The following is a 22,114-nucleotide window of genomic DNA, read 5'->3' as shown; positions in this document are numbered from 1 at the left end:
TCTAGAACATTTACAGTTACCCCAATGCAGCCAAGTTCCAGGTCATGTATTTTTTCAGTCTGTACAGTTTCTAATGGGACATCTAGGTCTTTCTTGTCTGAGTAGCTGGATCATAGCAAGAAAAGGACAGGACAGGATCCCTGCACCTTTGGGGTACCAGCAGCTCTGAGCACAGAGTTGGGGCCCTTTCTGTATTAGCAGGTCTGCACTGCGCAATGTGGCCAGGAGGACTCTGAAATAAAAGCATCCCACCTTGCCTGGGGATCTACCAAGACTCTCATCCAAATTTATGAGATAAAATAATCCAAATGAAGCAGCCAAATACACATGCACCTGTTTTAGGTAACATGTGAAGGAGGCTCCAGTCTTCATTGGCAAATCTGTAGCTCAAAATAATTACCCAAAGTTTTTAAATTAAAAAATCATTCTTATTTGAGAAATGTTGTATTACATTTTAAGGCAGGCATATTATGTTCCCTTTAAAATCCAATATTCACCAAGGATGCAATCTTATATTTGCTCGTTTATGGATTCTGAGCATGGTTTATGAAAGAAGTAAAAGAGAGAAGGTGTCAGAAAATATGAACCATTTCCCCCTGGACAGGAAAAACAAAACAAAACAACCCTGGGGTAATATGCCACATGTGTCACCATAATGTCAAGCAAAAATATGTTAAAATACACAACATTTGTAAATGATGAGTCTTTTCACCTATTAATCTAGATTTTTCCTCCCTCCGGGATAGTTAATCTCACAGATTTTAACAGGAAGCATATTTTGAAATAAAAAAGGATACCACTTTATCTCCTTCAGAAAAGCTGTCACGCGATTCTCTACATGAGCAAAAACACTTATATTACCACAGACTTGAGTTTGCAGGTTGTAAATGTTAACTTTTAAACACTAATCTATCTTTAATTTTTTAAAGTATTCTTCTAGAATTCATTCTTTCTTAAGAAAAGACACTTTAAGCCATCTGAATGATGTCTTGGAAATTACAACATCCTAAAATCTTTTGAGTTTTTTCCCCTGTGTGTTTCATACATATCTGAGATTCTAAGGAAATAATAGATCATATTCAATCAACAGCAGTGATTTGTTAAGTACCTACTATGTGCCAACTGTTACACTGGATGTTGGGGACATGCCAGTGAACAAGACATCTGTCTTTTTGGGAGAGACACAGTGAAACCTGTATTCACTATAAAGCTCAATGCCATTATAATGGGGGAAGTAAAGGGAACAGAGGAATCTAAGCAGGCTGACTCAGGTCTGGAGATCAGAGGAGGGAGCCCTAATAAAGGCGTATTTAAACTGACCCTGAGGTGTAGATGAAGGGTGGCCAGAGGGAAGGCTATCCCTTGGGAGGATGCCACAAAGCTGAGATAAAGTCGGCAGGTACGTACGAACCCTGGAGAGGAAGGGCCAGTCTGGGCACTTGAGAGAGCTAGATGGTTTGTATTTCATCTTCAGAGCGATGGGAGGCCATTGCAGAGTTTAAGTACTGTAATTCTCTTTATGAAGGTCTCTCTGGGCACAGGGACTAGAGAGGTGGAACCAAGATAAGTCAGGGAGCTGGATCCAGGGTCCAGGAAAATGATGGTTATAGATCCCACCAAGAATTGGATGGGAAAATGGGTCGATACCAGGAATATTCCCAAAGTAAAGCTAACCATATTGGGTGACTGTGTGAACTTTGGCATGGGGGAGATGGAGAATACCAGTACACCCCACACAGCTGTTCAGGCTGTGCTGAGAACCTGTGGTGTCATTGCGATTAAGTCTACGTGGACATCTCTTCACTAAGTTGTGCAACATGGCGGAACCTGAGAGCCCAATGTGAAAAGGTCTGTCTTGGGCAAATGAAAACTAGTGCCGCTTCCTGGAAGGTAGGAGGAAAATCAGGGTCTGTGATGGATAGGTGTGTAGTGGAAGCAGTGATGAGGAGAAACAATGAGATTAGTGTTAAACAGTTTGAGTGTGAACAGACATGAATGCTAGTGCGTGTGTGTCAGCTACTCTGGATATGTGTGTTTGAGAAATCCCGGCATTCAGAAGGCCATAGAAGCCAGTATCCTGAGATTAGATATAGTATGTAGGGACTGAAAAATGTTTGGAATTTCCACATTTATTGATAAGGGAGAAGCAAGGGATGAAGAGGTGGGGAAAGTAACTCAGAGACCAGGGAAGGCTAGCGGCACAGGGTCCACAGAAGGGTGGGAAGAAGGGGCAAAGTAGCTGAGTTAGAAAAACAGGAAGTGTCCATAGGATGCGATGGAATAAGGGTGACCTTGATTAGAATGGTTCCATGGGAAAGAGGGCAGAATCCAGGTGGTAAAGACTTGAGGATGGAGTAGAAAATGTACAAATAGAGACAGGAGATGTAGACAGCTCTTTCATGCAGATTAATTGAGGACATTAGGCCAAGTAGGACAGTAGCAATGGGAAAGTTAGAGTGAAGGGAAGTTTTAAAAATGTAAAACAGGGGTAATATTTTTTAGGAGGTTAAGCAAGCAGAATTGAAGCGATTAGCTTCCTGTCGAAGCAGATATATGCCATTCTATGTAATAAGAGAGTGTTATCCCATTTACTTACTATTTCTGTTTCACTTGAGCTGGCTCAAATCAAAAGGATATAAACTGAGACAGAAAGATGTTCATTCAGAGAAGACATTTTTCAGAAACATCTTGAAAATTCCTATATTCCCTAATGTAATTACTATTTTATCACTTTCTGCAGTTCTTTTTCCCTTTTCAATTTACTTGTTCGGTGGCTTATAAAATATTAATGTTAGTGGTATAGGAAACTCAAATAGTGATACATATATAGTGAGAAAGGAATATCCATCATATAGCAAGTTAGTTATAGGAATCTGGAAGCCGGATTTCGAAACGGTAGCTGGATTCTGGAAAGAAGTGTCCTTTGCTACACGTTCACTCTTGGCAGCCAGAAGTCCACTAGGAAATAGTTATGTGTATAAAAGATTCAAGTTTATGGCTTGTTTTAAAATCTTAAATTATATAGAAAATTTAGGATTGGTAAATAACCCATAATTTTCAGGACCTTTTTTTTTTTTTTACCTTTCAGGACATTCTTCACAGATGAATTAAGCTTTCTGTTGTCTTAAATAATCAATTATATCAAGGTCTGAAAATGTAATGTGGTTTTATAGGGGTTTATATATGTATCATATTTATGCCTGAACTAAAGTGCATATATTTATTATGTATTTCTTATTTTCAAGGTATTATTATTACAGATTTGCTCAATGTTATCATATTATTATGGATTTAAATGTTTGTTTTTTCTTTAATTACTGATGTAAACTGAATGATGTGTCCCCTAAAATTCATATGTTGAAACTCTAAGTCTCAGTGTGATGGAATTTGGAGATGGGGACTTTGGGAAGTAATTAGGTTTTGTTGAGGTCATGAGGGTGGGCCCCCATGACGAGATTGGTGCCCTCATAAGAAGAGACACCAGAGAGCTTGCTTCCTCTCTCTCTTCACCATGTGAGGACACAGCTAGAAGCAGCCATGTGGAAGAGAGCTCTCACCAGCAACCAACCATTCTGGCACCCTGGTTTCTAACTTCCAGCCCCCAGAACTGTGAGAATAAATATCTGTTGTTTTCATCACCTGGCCTATGGTATTTTTGTTATGGCAGCCTGAGGAGATTAATACAATCACTGACCATGTAGATAATCTAAATCCTAAATCAGACAGGATTCCTCCATGTTGGTACTATTGGCATTTCCGGTCAGATCATTCTTTGTTGTGGGAGCACTCTGTGCCTTGTAGGATATTTCTCCATTCCTGGCTTTCACCCAGTAGATGACAGTAGCATCCCCTCCCCCCAGTTCTGACAGCCTCCAGACATTGTTAGTGGTTCTCTGGGAGGAATATCCTCCCGTCTCCTGCACCCCTATTCCTTTGGAAGAATCGCTGTCCTTGGCAACGTTTAAAGCAAACAAATTCCTTTAGCTTCGTCTTATATTTCATACTCTCTTCACATTTCTCTTCTCATGTCCATGAGCCCTGGTTAATACAACAATAAACACATAACTCGTTTAGAAAAGAAACTGATTCAAAATGCAAAATCATAAAATTTAAACATAATTATAAAACTAAAGTACATTTTTATTTATTAATAAACTTCATTATTGAATATTTTTTTAAAGTAGACTTAGAAATACAAATAGAACTGTATTTGCTATGTATCTGCCCAAATGCAGGTATCATCCTTTTTGAACTATCAGTTATGAATTGAGCCCAACTTGAAGAATGAACTTCTTTGCTTACGGTCATTTTTGCTGCTCTGTTTTAAAATTATAATTGTCCTTGTTCTCTCTGTATCTCACACCGAGAGAAAATCTAGATGGATTCATAGTCTCTGCTCAGTTTCTCTACGTGAGGAAACCTCTAAAGAATCTGAGAATTAAAAGTGAATATCTTGTGAAGAAATAAGGGAAAAAATGTGCAGTGTTTATAATGAGTATGTCAGCCTAAGAATCCCCTCTGAAAACTCCCAGTTCTATCATGTAATAAGGAGAGCCTCAACCTTGAGTCCATGGGTCACAAAAGTGTGTTCCTGAACGAACAGCAAGCCCACGCTGACACTCCACACCCGACCCTGGCTGTGCAAGCATTTTCCACTGACAGGAGCCATTGGTCTCGATCAGATTCCAAAGGGGTCCAACACGGAAATTAAAAAGAAAACAAAACACAGGTAGCATCTGAGTTAAATAGTAATATAAGCTTAGCCACTAATATTCTTCTAATCGCTTAAGCTTTTTCTGTTGTTTTGTAATATTAATTGTTCCTAATTGCTGTAAGGCATAACTAAAGAATAGCATTTTATTCTTCAGGACATGACATTTGTCATATTTATTCATCTTATGCATGATCATTAATTCCAGTGACTAGCACTCAACTGAGACTCCCGCAATCAGAGAGTATGCTGGTATTCCTAGGCTGAGAGTGACAGATGGCAAATGTGTGTGCCCACGGCAAGCGTCTCCAATCCCACAGTCTTCCACCAACATCAGGCGGGCCCTGGACGCTGTCCGTCACATCAGCTCTGTCAGGGAAGACGAAACCTACCTGCCTTGTCAGTGGGGGTGTTTCTCTCATTCCTAATTTCCCTGGCCTTTCTCCGTACAATTCTCTGCAGACCATCCATGATGCTAACTTGCAAAGCTGATGACACTCTCCTGCTTTAACTGTCTCCATCCATCTGAGGAGAAAGACCCTAATTTTTAACTTGAGAAGAGGGAGTTCCATGACTCCAGACCATTTCTTCTCCATCTCCTGGCTCTCGCAGTGATGACTGATTTCCCTAAATCCGTATGATCCTCTGAATATAATTGTATTGTGTGAAACCAAGACCTGATTCCTTCCAGTTGTAGTTTTATGAGTGCTGGAAAACAGATGTCCACTTTTTGAATAAATAGGAATGTTAAACCACATAAATACGCACAGTAACTGGGATGAATCTCAAGGGAATTAGGCTAAGGGGAAAAAAAACCCACTGCCAGAGATTTACATACTGTGTGATTCTATTGATGTATCATTTTTAAAGTGACAAAATTATAGAGATGGATAACAGACAGTGGCTGCCAGGAGTTAGAGCTGTGGAACGCTTTTGGCTGTTAAGGGGTAATAATAATGCAAGGGAGCTTCTTTGAGGTGATGTATTAGGTCTCTCTCTTGATTTTGGTGATGAATAATCAAATACATACATACATATGCTTAAATCTCATAGAGCAATATATCTCCCACCCAACAAAATGAGAGCATGTAAAAAAAAACTGGTAAAAATCTCAGTAAGGTCCACACCAGTTCTGATTGTATTATACCCATCTCAATTTTATGGTTTTTGACCACAAACTGTGGTTATGTAAGAGATTATCATTGTGGGAAGCTGGGTGATGGACATGAGGAATTCTGCCCTATTTTTGCAAACAGTTATGAGTCTTAAACTATTTCAAAATAAAGTGATTTTAAAAATTGTCCCAGAGCTAAGGAATGTGATTGGAATTTTATAGGAATGTAGTTCCTGATTCCAGTATAATAGTACTATTTTTTCTTATAATATTTGAATAAAGAGTAAAAATGAATTAGAAATAAAACAATTTTGTGATTGGAAAATAAGACTTGAGTATTTTCAATGCTTATTAAAAAGAAGGGAGATTATAAAAACTGTGTTGAGTTTATTCTGTCAAGAAATTACGCAGGAAAAGATTGTTCCTAAGGAAAGTAGTTGAAGTTTTACAGATTACTTCATGAAAACAATGCATACAATTCTTTTGAAAATGGTATTTTTAAATAACCTGTGATCACTTCTGTTGCAATAATTTACATGGATTTTCCTGTTAAAGATGGAAAAACTGTATCTAATTCATTATCCACCACACGTCTAAAGTAGTGATTGCATAAAATTAAGTACTATTATATATTTTGTTTTTCAAGCCAATTTTTCCTCTTCAACATGTTGCAGTAATTCTTTCTCAAATGGATGCCTTCATCATTTACAACAAAGCTGCTGCATTCAGTCGGCCCAGGGAATCTGAGGGATTCACGTGTGCTTCATTTCCAATGTCTATGCATTGGCACATCCACCTGATGGTCCATTAGCTGTATCAGTCACCTGGAGCACCACCTGTCACGCTAACATGCTGGCATCCTTCCATATTGCAATTGGGTTACAAAGTCCCACTGTCCATTAGCGGGAGTTCACTGATTTCTCTTGAGATGCACAATTTCTTCAACTGATGTTAAAGCACCTTCCACACCAGCTCACACACCAGCTCACACACCACCTTAGCATATGACGAATGGAATGACAGAATCCAAGCATTCCTTTCAAGCCTTCAGAGACACGTATTGTCCAGAAAATGACTTATGTTTTGTAGAAACTGACCTATTCTGTTCTCTTTTCTCCTGCAGTGCCTATGGAATTGCCTATTTTGATACATTAGTTGGCCAAGTTGGAGAGAAATGACAGGATATTTAATGACAATATGTGGGAAGACAAATTCGAAACAATTAATAGATAAGGTGATACATTTGTTATCGCCTAATTGTCAGGGACATTGCTCATTTTGATTCCTTTGGCATTCTAACTTTTTTGTGTGTGCATTTTTTGTAGTTCTTATCCCCAAGGCAGTGAAATGTCAGCATCATTATTATGAAATTATGTATATGAATAAGGCCTTTTCTCTCAACCCTCAGCACCTGACAGAGGCAGTTCATGGCTCTACACCCATAATAATTGTTTCTAAATGACAGGGGACAGTACAATTTTATCTCCCCATAAAACTGAATGTAAAATAATTTTTGATAACCTATGGTACAAGTTCCCCCAACAAAATTCTACTCATTTTTGAAAAGCAAGACCATGAGGAAAGATGTTTCTATATGAGACACACACACACATGCACGCACACACACACACACACACACACACACACACACACCCTGGACTTTTCTTAAAAAGTGATGTTTGTATAATAGTCTCCTAACGCATGTTAACCATGGGCAATCAAAGGCACATTATACTTCCGTAGTGTTGCTAGGTTGAGAGGTACACATTCATTCTTGTAGTTTCTCCTACCATCTGGATGCCTTAACCAATCCAAACCTCTGCCTTTGTTAGTCCACAAACTACAAGTATTCTTGCAGTCATCTGAATAGCATGGCTGGTTTTGAGGTTAGGAGGGATGAAAATCACTGGTCCCCATTCTATTCTTTTACTAAAAGGATTATCTTGTTAGCCATCTGTTGCATCATTCTCTTGCATTAGGTGTGATTTTAGGTGAAGGCTAATACTTGGGAAGAAGTCACATATTGGTCAAACTGAAAATAATGTTCATGTTTCTGAATTGACACCATCTGAGAATTTGTGGGAGGGAACAAAGGAACCAGAGGGACAATGTCCTCTCACAGACCTAAGCAGGACATCACATGACCCACCTGAGTGCAGTGTGAGGCCCAGGGTTTCAGATGGAATGGCAGAAAGTGGTAGGCAGACACTGAAAGGGGAGGTGCCGTGGACAAATTTGAACAGGTTTTGCTGTGATAACTAATCCAGAATCTCAAGGCTTTGCATAGTAAAGTTCTACCACTGGTCAGACAATCCGCGAAGACATTTGTTGATCCAATGAGCCAGGTAGTCTTCATATTGCCCCACTGCCACCTCAACGTGTGGCTCTGAGGCTATCATTGGTGGGAAGAGAGGTTGAAGGAGAGTGTCACTCAGTAGGTCTTAAATGTTGAGGCTCAGAAAACACATGGTCACTGTTGATTGTATCACACTGGCCAGATTAGTCACATGACCCTACCCAAAATCGGGGTGCCTGGAAATGTAGGTAAAGGTATGGCTCCCCCAAGAGCAGGGGCTGTTTCTGATGCACCAGATCAAATGCTCTGCCTGGGGTGCTTCCATCCAGTCGAGAGCCTCATCCAGATGTTATGTGTGGTGAGTCACATCTATTTCTCTCTATTTGTCTGCTCTATGTGAGGTACTCAAGCAAGGAAAGATGGCCATGCAAATTAGAAGTGAGGGGACATTTTTCTTATTTGTGATAACTGTTCTCTAGGAAATACTAATTCAGCTGATGTTTTGAGAGATCTGACACTTAAGGAGAGCAGACAATGTCTGGTCTGAGGAAGAATTACGGGGTTGTGTCAGCAGGTAAGCGTCTTTTTGAGTTTTGTTCATGAGTCCACATTTGAAATCAATCTGGCCAATATAGAGAGAAGTGATTTTCTAAGCAAACTCTCAGCTGTGCGGCTTCAGTTCTGAGAAACCCTCCTCTTTTATTTGTTTGGCTATTGTCTTCTCTTCATTCATTATTTTATTTCCTCCTGGCACTCTTGATAGACAGATATTCGAATATCCATTCTTTCCTTATGTCTTAACTTTTCTTTCATTCTTCCAGGTTTATATCCTGACTCTGTGTTGTGAGAAAATTCCCCACATCCACTTTCCAGCTCATTAATTTTCTATTTTCCATTTAAACTGCCTATCACATTTCTATTTTATTAACATGTTTAATTTCCATGTATCTGTAGGTGTCTCTCTTGGATACAATATTTTCTTTAGTCTTTCTGGGATGATGATTATATGAATTCTAATGTCTACTTTGCTTCTTGTTAGAACCATGTTTCTTTTTTCTTTACCAGGGTAGACACTTCCATAACCTTCTTCCACTCTGCCCTCCGTTTCACCACATGTCACATACGCAATGCCACTGTTGTATGCGAATAGAAAAACAATGCATTTTCTGGGTGTCATGCATCCACTGCAGGCAACACGTCCTTCTGTGGCAAGATGTGTGTGTGTGTGTGTGTGTGTGTGTGTCCATGTGCACACACACACATATATCCTTTCTTGCAGGTAGCCCAGGTGCCCCACATTAGGCTCACCCGGAGCCACCTGTGCCCGTCCAATCACTGTCCCGAATCAGGCACACAGCATTCCTGATGCCTGAATGGTTAGGCTCACATCCTTCATCATCAAGATTCATTAATACGCAGGGAAAAAAACATGTCAGCATAAATTAAAAATAAAAAAAATAAGCTGTGAGATAAAATATGGGTAATGGAGGCGAGATGCTTTTATTCCTTTTTCGATACAGATATATCCGGGCAAATACTGCGGAGTCATTTCCTGTAGTCAGATAAATAAGGTGAATGATTCATATGCGGTTCAGTTGAAGGTGTTTATGCTAATGTTTCTATACTATCTTTCATTGTTTAAAGCAGAATGCCACAGTATATACAATAATTTATTTCTGTGGTGGAAATGGAATAAATCTACAATATATTGTATTGAGAGTATTAAAAAAAAGTAAGAGAATGAATGATCCTGACATTTCACTTCTGTGATCTCATATACATTTCATAAGGTAAAATAATATTTTCTTTATTTAAAAAGAACAAGAAGGTACAATTTTGGACTAGTAAATAAAAAGATACCAGAAATGACAAAGAGGCATTTTTAGCCATATAGCTATGACAAATGGAAGTAATAATAAAAGAATAATACATTTTGTTAAGTAAACATTATAGAATGCTGAAACCTTTTTTCAACAACCTCCTGGCAAAAGAAAATTGGGTGATTTGATAGTGAGCCTTGAATTTAAAGTATGCTGTTCGGTAGCATATGAGTTTTCCTCACTGAGTTAAATGTAGGTGAATGCAGGTACATAGAAAAGGCTGAAAAATCACACTGAGTTCATAAAGTAAGCATCTGAAAGAGAGTTTCATGTTTTGAAAACAATGAAATGTGACGGAGGTTGAATTTCAGAAATGTTATCATGTTTTTTAAATGAGCAGTACTGTTCATAGAACCTACCCAATCTTCTTTAACATAGACTATTTTGTTATGGTACCATATTATGGTACCATAATTGTGGTATGATTATTGATTTAAATTTTATTCTGTGATTAGTACCAGCAAGGAATCTTATTCATCAGGCCTCTTAGCTGTAACACTGGGCAGAGGCCAGCCAACAGTTTCTGCCGACAACCTTGATCTATCTATCTGATTGGGTGGGTGTGGGTGTCTCCATTTTGGTTGAGTAGGTTTCTGATGTTCCTTTTAGATTAGAGAGGGGTTTGGTTATCACTCAGAAATTAGATGTGGGAGGGGCTGGAAATTGCTAAAGACTGTGTATTTGCCATCTGCACTGTAGGTTTAATATTCTGGTATATTTTTATTTATTCCAAAATTGTATCTTCTTTTTAAATGAAAAAGACATTTTTTAACATTATGAAACGCATATGAGATCACACACAGTATCTAGCACAGCCTGTGAAACAAGGATTAGAGCAGCAAACACTTGTAGAATAATGAATAGAACAATTTTTAAAAAAACAGAAATTAACTTTGGAGTGAGAGGAATTTTTCTGGCTGTATACGGATAGGACCTCTGATAACCATAAAAGAAACAGGAGCTCCCTGACGAGGGGTCATAGCGAGCCCTTAATTCTCTTAGAAAGTTTTGACAAGGACAACCCAAGTATTTTGATGTCAATATCTTAGATTTCAATGTGTTTCAGAGAGTACAAAAAATAGGCAAGTCACTCTTTAATAAATCCAGAAAATTGTACGAATTGGGCTTAATTTTCTGTATTATTTAATTGATATTCTGACCTACATGGGTAATCTACTATTTAATAGAAATTTAAAGTGAAACCATCATATAATATTTTTTGTAATATTCAGAAGAACTTCTTTTTAAAGTAAGTAGATATGTACAGATTTAAAATAGAGTATACACTTTATAAACTCTTGCCATTATTTGGTATTGTCCATCATTTGGATTACAGCCTCTCTAGGGTACATGTAGTGATGTCTCTTGGGGGTTTTAATTTCCATTTACCTAATGACTAATGAGGTTGAACATCTTTTCAAGTGCTTATTAGTTATTTTCATATATTCCTTGGTGAAATCCTTTGTCAAATCTTTTCCACATTTTTAACTTGACTATTTTTTTTCTGTTGTTGTTATTGAATTGTAGCAATGCTTTAGATATTCTGGCTATGAGTTGTTTACCTGATAAATGATTTGCAAATCTTTTGTCCTAATTTGATGAAGGCTAATTATCAGTGTTTGATGGATCATGCTTGTAGTATCATATCAAAGAAATTGTTGCCTATTTTGAGATAAAATCAACTTTTTCATGTTTTCTTCTAGATGCTAGATAGTTTTAATCAGTTTTGATCTTATACCAATCAGTTGCTCCATTACCTTTGGTCTTTCACATACCACTTTTTTTCCTTGATAATTGTCCCTCAGATTTTTGCAACCTAAGAATAATGGGGACCCCCGCCTTCACTTTAAATAGAGTGAACGGCCACTATCCTTTGCCTTTGTTTGTGTGTTTGCTTTGTCTGTTGGTTATGGTGAGACATTTCCTCAATGCAGTGATTGCTGCCATATGACAGACAGCCAGGTTCCCCCAGGGTCCAGGGACCAGGAGACACTGATCAAATTGAATATTGAAACACATAAATTGAATATTTGAAAAGTTTGCAGCTTTATCTAGATATGCTTGACAAACACAAACTAACATAAAGTTAAGGTGTACAACATGATGCTTGCTATACACATACATTCTAAAATGATTGCATCACTGAAGCTAATTAATATGTCCATCGCCTCACGTAGTTACAATTTTTTTGCACGTGTGGTGAGAACACTTAAGATCTCTCTTGGCAAATTTCACGTGTACAGTATAGTGTTATCAATTTATACTCACCATGCTGTACATTAAATCTCCAGAGTGTATTCATCCCACATAACCATACCTTTGTACCCTTTGACCAGCATCTCCCCATTTTCCCCACCCTTCCACCAAGCAACGATCATTTGGTTCTCTGCTTTTGAGATTGACTCTTTTTAGATGCTGCATACAAGTGGAATCATAAGTATTTGTCTATCTGTGTCTGGTTTATTTCACTGAGTATAATGGCCTCCTGGTTCAGATATGGAAACAAGTGTCATTTATGGATGAACAGATAAACATATGAAACACACACACACACACACACACACACGGAGCCAAAAAAATGTATGCACATTTAAAAAAAGGAGAAAACTGTATTAAAATTGTAATACTCAATATATACCAAAAATAAAGGATGAATAAAGTCATGTTTGACTTCTGCAATTACAAGAGGTGCTCAAAGTGGTTACCATCAGTGTCCAGACGCTTCTGATTATGGTAAACTACTACTTGAGCGACGTTGACCGTCTCTTAAAATGTGTATACATTTTTTTTGCACCCCAGGTGTGTGTTTGTGTGTGTGTGTGTGTGTGTGTGTGTGTGTGTGTAGCTCAGGGGCGAGGGCAGAGTAAAATGCAAGCATAGCATCAGGAGCTCAGCTGAGCTGGGAGAGAAGGAACCAAGCTGTCACATGTGGGAGTAGCTGATTAAAACAAGAAGCCCAAAATGAAAGAGGTAAGCCTGGAATCACTTACTGTCATGGTAAAGCAAGTGTCTAAAACCAGAGAAAGTGTGGCTCCTCGTGTTCCCTTCCCCCGTGGAAAGGCACACCAATCCATCCCAAGTCCATCCCCAGGGGGGTCAGTGCAGATTTGGGAGTCATTTTACTTTTGAGGGAGCCCAGAACAAAGTCTCCAGAAGTTTTATGGGCCCTGAGGTCAGGCGAAGTGCTCAGAGTGGAAATGTACTAGGTACTGAGTCCCTGTAGGGAATGTGTGTTCCAGTTTGGCCATTCCTCCGCACCTTCAGGAGGTCTCAGCAGGGTGCCAGAAAAGGACCTCTGCCCAGGGCTGCAGATAATGAGAGAGGGAGGGAGGGCAGGGCTAGAAGGCAAATATTTGAAGGACCTTGACAGGTGGGGCACCAGAGCCCCTGATTACCACTCCCTCAGAGCCTGCAGGGTACTGACTGTGAACCACGTCTGGACTGGGGAGAGCAGCTTTCCCCAGTGTGACTTGCCAGGCACAAGCTTTCTAATTGCCTAGGTCAGGCTCCAAAAATCATGCAGCGGTTTTGAACCAGGACTCCTCACACAGAAGGGCCACGTATTCTCAAATCCTGCATGAAGCAGTGTTCCTATGTTTCATCATCCTCTCACTCACATCTACCTTTGTTGCTGACATTCCTGTTGATCAAGGTGACTCCGCAGAAGGAAGGAACCTGTAACCAGCACTTTGTTGCTCTGTGCCAGAGACGCAGAAGCAAAAACCCTGGGCTCACCAGTAACTGGATGAGCAACCGTGGCTTTGACCTGAGAGGATCAGACAACAGACACATGGAGCCAGGTGGATTCTACTAGACGGTGGCCAATTTCAGGATGGCCTAGCTTTCAGTCTGGAGATGACAAGGTCAGTGCTTTATGAAGGGATACAGTTTACCTGTTTCATCCAGCCTTCCCCCAGTGGAACCCAGCACTGATCTAATATATCTGATAAGCAACTTGCTTCTACTTTTTAGCAAGTAGAATATTCCATCATTTCAAGATCTTGGGGAAAAAACAACACTGTTGCCCTCATATATGAATAGCAATCACAAGGTTTTCTCAAGTTATTTTGAGAGTATTTAAGAAGTACATCAAAATAAGCTTGGATTTTCATTAACACTGTAAAATTAAAACTGGAAGAAGCAATATGAGTAGACTTCTCCCTACATGAGCAATTCAAAGAGATTGGAAGTTGTTGTTGTTGTTGCATTTTATATGAAATGTAAGGAAAAAATTAAAACTACCTTTATGTACACTCACTAATTAGAAATTTTTTTGTTGTTAAATAAAAACAATATGACATATGGTGTTTATTCAGGTAGAGAAAAAAGCCCAGGAATGAGGAATAAAAGAAATCACTAAAAGAAATGCTCCAAGGCAGTGGGAACATGTGGTAGTATCTTCTGATAGCCTGTATTCATTTCAATCTTCTCAAAGTAAATTTTAAGTTTTCATAGAGAGTAGGGGAAATTAACATATATATGGCAATTCATGAACGTATGATTTATTTGGGCCTGTCCTTACATTCCTCTGGCTTTCACAGGAGAATTAAGACAAAGTCCACAATAGACCTTTCACAACTGGCACATCTATCTTCAAACCTGAATGTCTTTCTTGTACTTTCTTGTGTACTTTCTAGTATACATATAATAAATTACTTTTCCCAAAGTATTACAGCCATAGTATGGTAATTGGAATGAAACAAATTTCCGCGGTCATTTAGTAAAATGATGAATTGGTCAGAAACTAATTAGAGACAGAAAACTTAACACTGAGACCATGATGAATGGGTGAGTAATGGTAGACTTGTGCATGACATGTAGCTTGAGGAGACATCTCCTTCCATACCCAGAGCCATAACTTTTCATGGTGGAATTAAGGATGCATATAGAGGAAGGGATAGAGATTTGTAAATTTTTAAATAGCATGACAAGTACTTCACTTTATGGCAGAATTACTTTCTCCTTATAAAGAGCATCCCTATTTCCTCAAAAAACAAACTGCATACTTTAAGAAAATCTTATACTTTATATTTTTCCCACGAAATTACTTTTTACTTTCATGGCAAAGTGATATGCCTTGGATTCTTATTTTTTATCTCTACTATCTATAAAGTTTTAAAATTGATTAGATGCCTCCCCACCCAGACACACATGATCTTGCACCACTAAATTGCTTTTAATTCTATCTGACAGAAACTATATTAAGATTATTGCAGGAAATAAATTTATAGTACAAATTTCAAATATATTGTGCATCTGAAAAGGTTGGCTAATGTTTGTGACTGCAAAGAGGGCAAAATATTATTTTTAAAGTAATCATTAATTTGAATCCCAAATGATTTTTCTGATATCGATTCATGTGATTGTTAAATGCATAGGAACATCAGATGGTTATTGTTTTAAAAAGTCTAAGTAAAAACGTAGTATTCTTGAAAGTTTGACCTAGAAATACCAAAGGCTTTAAAATATTGACCTATTGTGACTTTCCTTATTTTTCCTTTCTCTCTTTCTTAGCTGTATACTAGTTATATCGGTTCCCTTAGTTAGAGCACCAGTTATATGGGTTCCCTTAGAGCACTAATCGTATCGGTTCACTCTTGACCCTCATGGTTCCCCCGCCACAGTCCAGGAAGCCAGTAGCCCTGTAGCCCCCTCCTATGATCTAACTTTCATTGCTCAACTAACTTACATTATGTGTACTTGTGTGCTAGATATCAGAAATATTTATTGATCTTCCAGTATGTGCAAATTAAAATGAAAATGAAAAGATAAACACTCTCCCTTGCCTCATTTACTTTGAAATGGTGGTGCTAATGGTGGTAGCAAGGTGATGCTTCCATTTTATTTCTAAGGTGGGGCCAGCCGCACTTCTCTGAAAAGGGCTACATAGTAAATATTTCAGACTTTGGGAGTTGTTGCAACTCCTCAGCCCTGTCACAGCAACATGGAAGCTGTGACAGAAGATGTATCTAAAAGCAGGGGGAGTGGCTACACTTGGCCCGTGGGCCCTAGTTTGCCTGTCCCTGATCTAAGGCAATACCACACTGTTGGATGATATATGGAGAACAATTGAACATATCCTGCAGCCAAAATGTGATGAAACAAAAACAGATAAGATCTCTGTCAAGAAGATTTCTGAAAGCTGCTTCAAAAAAATGTGTCCTATTTATTGTCTTGGAGGAGCTTTAACAGGAATTGGAGAAAATGTAGCTATTCCAGATAAGAAGTCTCCTTTGTTGACCTAATATTTTCTGAGCCAGACAACAAAGTAGTCAGCGAGTAATAAACCAGAGTGACGTTTAAACTGTCATATTTTCTATTTATCATTCATTATATTTTTGTAGAAGTACATTATAAATATTATCAGTGCTCACCTGTTCTTATTTCTTTATTATTATTTTTTTAACTCTACAAAAACTCTTTGTATTAGGACTTTTCTGCAACCTCAATTGTCTCTTTCCTCTCACTGGAATGGTCATTCCTAAATTCTGCTTTCTTTTTTGTGAATAATGATCCTTCACTTAGACTTTCATTTCTTTTTGTGTTTAGTTTGGGTCAGTACAATGATGACTGGTAAATAAGCAGAAACACTGAAACATTTTTGTCTTTCCCTGCAAGTCATTTGAATTGATACATACAGTTCATGGGATTATGTTAATAAAAAATTTAATAGTATGACATCCTTAACATTTCTCATAATTCTACAGAAGATGGCATATGCCAATAAACTGGACTGAACTGTTTTAGATACAAATATACCTGTATCCTTTCGAATGAGATTGAAGTTGATGCAAATTAATATATTTTACTTATACCTACTTTAAATTATGGGCAAAATTACCTATATAAATATTAGGTTGATGCAAAAATAATTGTGGTTTTTGCAAACAATAGATTACTAATGATTAACATTTTAAAATACATTATAATAATGCATTTTTTACTCATTATTGTAGTAACTAAATCATATTAATTACAAAAAGGTTTACCTTCCCACATACAGGATTGTTACAAATAAAGCCAAGTAACTGAAGTAAATATCAGCTCAATCTCTGTGATTGAATAAAAAATGGTCAAAATTAATCAGCTTCTTAAGAATAGCAACATAGACCTAATTTCACTATTTTTTTCTCACGGTTTTTTCCCTGTGCTTAACATATCAAGTAAAGGTAATTATTTTTAATTTAGGTTGTTCATGTTATTAATTACATCTAAATATGGATATCATTTAGATAATTATCCTAGAGATATTAAAAATGTCACAGTACACCACTGTTCCTCATAGCTTGCTCTATGAGAGCTGTTATACAAATGACTAAAACATAAATCAGTAAGAGCAATTTTAAAGTTTTGAATTACGGCTCTTGGATGGGACACTGGCTGATGACACTTGGCAAAGTTCAAACAACCTGGGTTCACTCTAGCCTTTCTCATGAGTGCTTAGCCTTCCTGCTGCCATAGTCTAAATTTCAGCTTTCCTGATCAGATAATCTCCAACACACCTTCAAAGCTACTCTGAAAAGATATGAGCATATGAGCATCATTTGTGAGATGAAAGAGGACCTAGACAGCAAGGTAAAGTTCTGATAAGCTATCAGCATTTCAATTTCACTACTTTTTATCTCAAAAAGTGAATAGTTAAACTATTTTCAAACAAAGTTACCAGAATGTAGAGTTTCAATTTTGCTCTGAATAAACTTTAGAAACTTTATTTGGCATTTTATTTGTTCCCTTTCCTTTCTTCAGTTCTCGTAAGATAACTTAAAGCCTTAAGTGTCTATAATAAACACAAAACCACATGTTATCCTGGGCCCCCTGAAATTAAAGGACCCAGGGAATTAAGCATTCTAAACACTGATTATGGGCTCTGTGAATTCCGGAACTACCCATGAGGATTTGTTTGAGCCTTCGGATTATACTGCGGGACTTTCAAGCTCCTTGCTCCTAGAAAGCGCATCTTAGCCAGGGGACACCTGAGTCCACCTTTGTCCCAGGGCACGTCCATAGAGAGTGGATGTGAGGTGGAAGGGAATGAAAGTGCATGACGCAAATAGTAACAGAGTTCTTCAATTCCAGAATCCTGTCATCTCTTCACAGCAACGTGGAGAAGATCCAGAGAGCTGTAGACCCACCGAGGACAACCTGGTAAGAGGACTCTTATTATACCATTACATCAACATTCTATGGCCCCGTGGCATTGTCTAGAGCCATCCCTTAGGAACTGGAAATGTAGATGACATATTTTCCAGGGCTGGAGGCAGGCCCAGGGCCACCTGAGCTGCTTCCTGTACACCTTTCCATCTGGACCTGCCTCTGTGTCGAGGATTTTACTGACCACTCTGAGGATGATGATGGGTCAGTACCAGGAAAGCAGCACGGTTGTCAGGAGGAGGGTAGCCTAAGGGCAGCAAGCAATGCTGGACCCTTTCTGATGAAATTAACTTTTCTGACCATTCCTGCAAAGGTCTTGTGTCTGGCAATTTTACGTTTCACGTCTGTGGACTCAAGAAAGTCTCTTTCCTATTGGATAGAATCTTGGAAACCAAATAAATAAGCATGGAGTGCAAACAAAGCAGACAGGAAAATGGAATACTCCATGCCACCTTTTTTCCATTGTAAAACCAAACTCCAATCAATAAAACTGGAGACCCATGAACCTGTGGAATGACATTAAATTATGTGCTTGACCCTCGCAGGTTATCCTAGAACGAGGGAGCAGCTGTCTGTGAGAAACTGAGAGCATTCATTCCTAATCCAGCTTGCAACGGGGCTCCTTGTGTGACATCAGTTTTACACTCTGGACTTTGCTAGAAAGGTTTTGCTTAGAACGCCTTGTTAAATGGAGGTACTACCTCAGGATAGAGTCAGCTGGGATAAATAAATAAACTATGTAAGCAGCACAGTGGTCAGAAACACTTCTCACTGATGATTCCATTTCACTGCTGAGAGAAATTCTCTGGTAAAATAGTTAATGGGGTTCTCAGCTCATCACGACGCTATCGGTGCTCTTGAATGAGCTGAGAGGAAGGTGAGAAAGCAGGTCTGTGCTCCCAGCTTTACGACCTCACAGACCCTCCACCGCCTGTCCCAGGTCCTCTGTTCACCCCATTCTTTTGCTTTCTCTTCTCAACATTTTCCCGGACTCACACGGCGACACATGCTGCTGTGTGCTCACCTTGTGTACAAATGCAAGATGTCACAAATTAGGATAGCTTCACAAATGGGCAGCCCTTCACATGGTGACGGGACCTCACTACGGATGAGCAGTTTTGGTCAATTCTTCTTTCAACTCTGCCCTCCGGCCTCCTCAGGGTTGACATGAAACCACTGTTCCAGTCCCACAGGCTCTGCCAGCTGTCCCCTCACATCATCCTCACTATCACTGCCCCCCACCTTTGCCCAACCCTGAAAACTGTGCAGGGTGTTGCTATGGTCACGGGCTACCTTTCCTCACAGATGTAGGGGCCGGTCCAGGCACATCCGTGTGGCCTTGGGCAAAGCAGTTCACCAAACTGTCTGCAGGACGTGGCAGTTCCAGTCTCCCAAGGCTGCTGAGAGGACGAAGGGGCTCTGTGCCAGCAAAGGACTTACATTCCCGCGTTGCTGCTGTCCTGCAGGTCACCCCTGCCCCCACTAACTTTGGATCCAGCCTTTTTTGGGCTTCCTTGACTTCTTGGTGCTTCAATTTCATGCCCCACTTCTTTTCCCAGCCTTTCTTTGAAATTCCAGTCCCACTGGTCTCTCATTTCCTTGAATTTCTGCGAAGATGGTGGCTCCTGACTTTCTCCCTGATTGTGTTTTTCCCAGGGTTGCTTCTTACTTAAGTCCTACGCCCGACCTGTCCGTGTTCAGGGCTGTGTCTCAGCAAAGCAAAACCACGGGGTTGGTTTTCACCCAACTCCCACGCTGCCCTGCGGTGTTGCTCTCCACACATGGGGTAAGGACGCACGCTTTAACCTTTTCGGCTTATCAAAGTCTAAGTGTAGTGGGCATCATAGGTCCTCCTGGTTTCATGGGTGAACGTTACATAGCAGATGAGATGTGTGGGGACAGAGCCAAGAGAGCAGTTTCCAGGCTCTGGGCCTCACGTGGAAAGGTGCTGGCTGGGGTAGTAGATGGCTGTCAGCTGTGACTAGTTGGCCATCAGCTGTTACCGGTCAGCCATTAGCCACTGATATAACTGCTGTGGCTACGCTAGCAGGTGGCAGAGTGTGGATTGCGGATTGTGTGGCTCCTGCTCCCTGTGTCTCCAACGCAGCCGCCAGCGAGACTATAGTGGTCTGACTCCCCTACCTATGGCTCCGTGGGTGTTCCTTTTTGGCTTCACCGTGTCCTGCGTTCTTATGTGGGGAGCGGGACTAGAGACCCTGCATAACACTCTACATGACAAGATGTAATTTAATGTGGTAAATAATTCATGCTTAGGCATCAACAGCAGGTCAAATTTTAGGAACAGTCGATAAAATATACCTTAGTAAACCACTTCTCTGAGTGCCATCTGCTCACAGTTGTATTCTTATAAGTGTGTTAGATGTGCTAAATCATTGTATTTGATTATCCAATGTATGCATTATATCACTTCTTATAATATTTTTTCAGTTAGAATTACATCTTATTGTCATACTTTTTCATACTAATTTAGGAAGTTAGCCTTTAGGAAGAAACTAAAACATATAGAACTCTTTGTAAGTTTTTTTATTTGCTTTGTAAGTATGCCACTAATGCTCTTACTGGCTGACTCAGGCCAGGAGGAAATGAACTGCATTGGAAAACTCTCAGAAAGACCAATTTCATTCCTGTAAATATTTTTGAGCTTCATGCTGGGACACTGTCACTTGGAAAGTTACTTGGAAACTGGTTGATGATTGTGGGTCTTGCTTCTAAGGTTTGGAGGCAAGATAAGAGCCATAGAGGCAGGACCTTTGAGTATTCTATGCAATGACCCAAGAATTATGAAGTTTTTCCAGTCTGGTGTTGGGAAGGCACACTATTTCTGTCCCTGTGTGAATGGCTCTAATGACTTCCGGGGCCTCCCTCAGCTATAGGTATTTCCCTCACATGCACATGCTGAGAGTTTCCTGTAGAATAATCAGAGAAACCTTTGGCAGCCATTATTTTTATAAATTCACTGGATTCTGGTTCTACCTCTTATTTTCACCATGTCAATTAGAAAAGTGTGGTTTTCTAAATCTCATTGAGAATTTCTCCTTATCCTTTCCTAGTTCTTTTCTACTTCAAAAGAGTGTCACGTGAATTTATAAGGTAATTCTCTTAAAATAATTAAGACTGTTCAAGAGAGAGGTTTCACATAGGTATTAAGATTTAGCATAATGTTTTCTCTTATAAATATCCCAAAATAAAAGAGATTTTTAGCATAACATAGTAAGTAGATTTGCGTGCGTTAAGAATTTAAACTACTTGTTCATGAATTAAAGATTCAGGCTTAAAATAAATCATTTGTATTAAAAGAAGTTTAAGTACATGGCTTGGAGAAATAGTCAAATTCAAATATGTACTATCTCATGTTGAGTATTTAAAAAGGACACCGTTCAAATAAAGAAAATGAGCTAAGTGTTCTGAGGGTAAATATTTTCATGTCATTTCTAAATCGTCTTTATCATTTTCTAAAAATAGTCTGATGTCTATTAGTTTCATGCGACATGGGATAACCAAGACCCCTAAAATTTCTACTGCTTACCATGGACATTTGGTCATGCATTTTAGGGGTCAGTCAGGATAACAGAGATCACACCAAGTAGTTTAGGTATAAAAGGTTTAACATCGGAAATAACATCTTATACGACTTCTGAAGACCAGGCAAGTGCTGTCTGTGTTTAGGGAAGCTGCCGCCATCTCAGTCAGCCTCATGTGGTGAAGTGGGTGTTACTCAAACTTACCTGGAAGTGACAGACATTCTCAGGAATCTCCAAGAGGCTCCCGTCAGCTGTGCCAGCTGGTGGCAGTGAGGGGGGACTTCTTAGGATCTCATTGGGAGCCACAGTGAAAACCCTTCATGGGCCCGGAGACTCTCTGCAGCTGCCTCTGAGGATGATGCCCTCCCTTCTTCTATCCTCTCCCAAATCCTGTGCATGTGCTCTCTATGGCAAACTACC

This window comes from Rhinolophus hipposideros (genome assembly GCF_964194185.1).
Source record: "Rhinolophus hipposideros genome assembly, chromosome: 7".
Classification (NCBI taxonomy): Eukaryota; Metazoa; Chordata; class Mammalia; order Chiroptera; family Rhinolophidae; genus Rhinolophus; species Rhinolophus hipposideros.
The sequence above is the reverse complement of the archived record's forward strand: the minus strand, read 5'-3'. Positions refer to the sequence as shown.